Genomic DNA, 218 nt, shown 5'->3' with positions numbered 1-218 from the left:
CGACCTTCCTCTGGCATTGTATAAAAACAAACGATAAACTATCAATGGCAAAACATTACAGGCTTCGGGATTGCTTTACATGCAAGGATCTTTCAAAAGATGCAAACTAAGTGGTTTACTATCCGATTCAGGGAATTCAAGCTCTAAAGTAGAGATTAACCCTCTTGAGTCTAACCTCACTATCCAGGCTTTATCCTACTAATCTCTCGATTCAATAG

Source organism: Tarenaya hassleriana, unplaced genomic scaffold (assembly GCF_000463585.1).
Source record: "Tarenaya hassleriana unplaced genomic scaffold, ASM46358v1 Cleome13, whole genome shotgun sequence".
Lineage (NCBI taxonomy): Eukaryota > Viridiplantae > Streptophyta > Magnoliopsida > Brassicales > Cleomaceae > Tarenaya > Tarenaya hassleriana.
The sequence above is the reverse complement of the archived record's forward strand: the minus strand, read 5'-3'. Positions refer to the sequence as shown.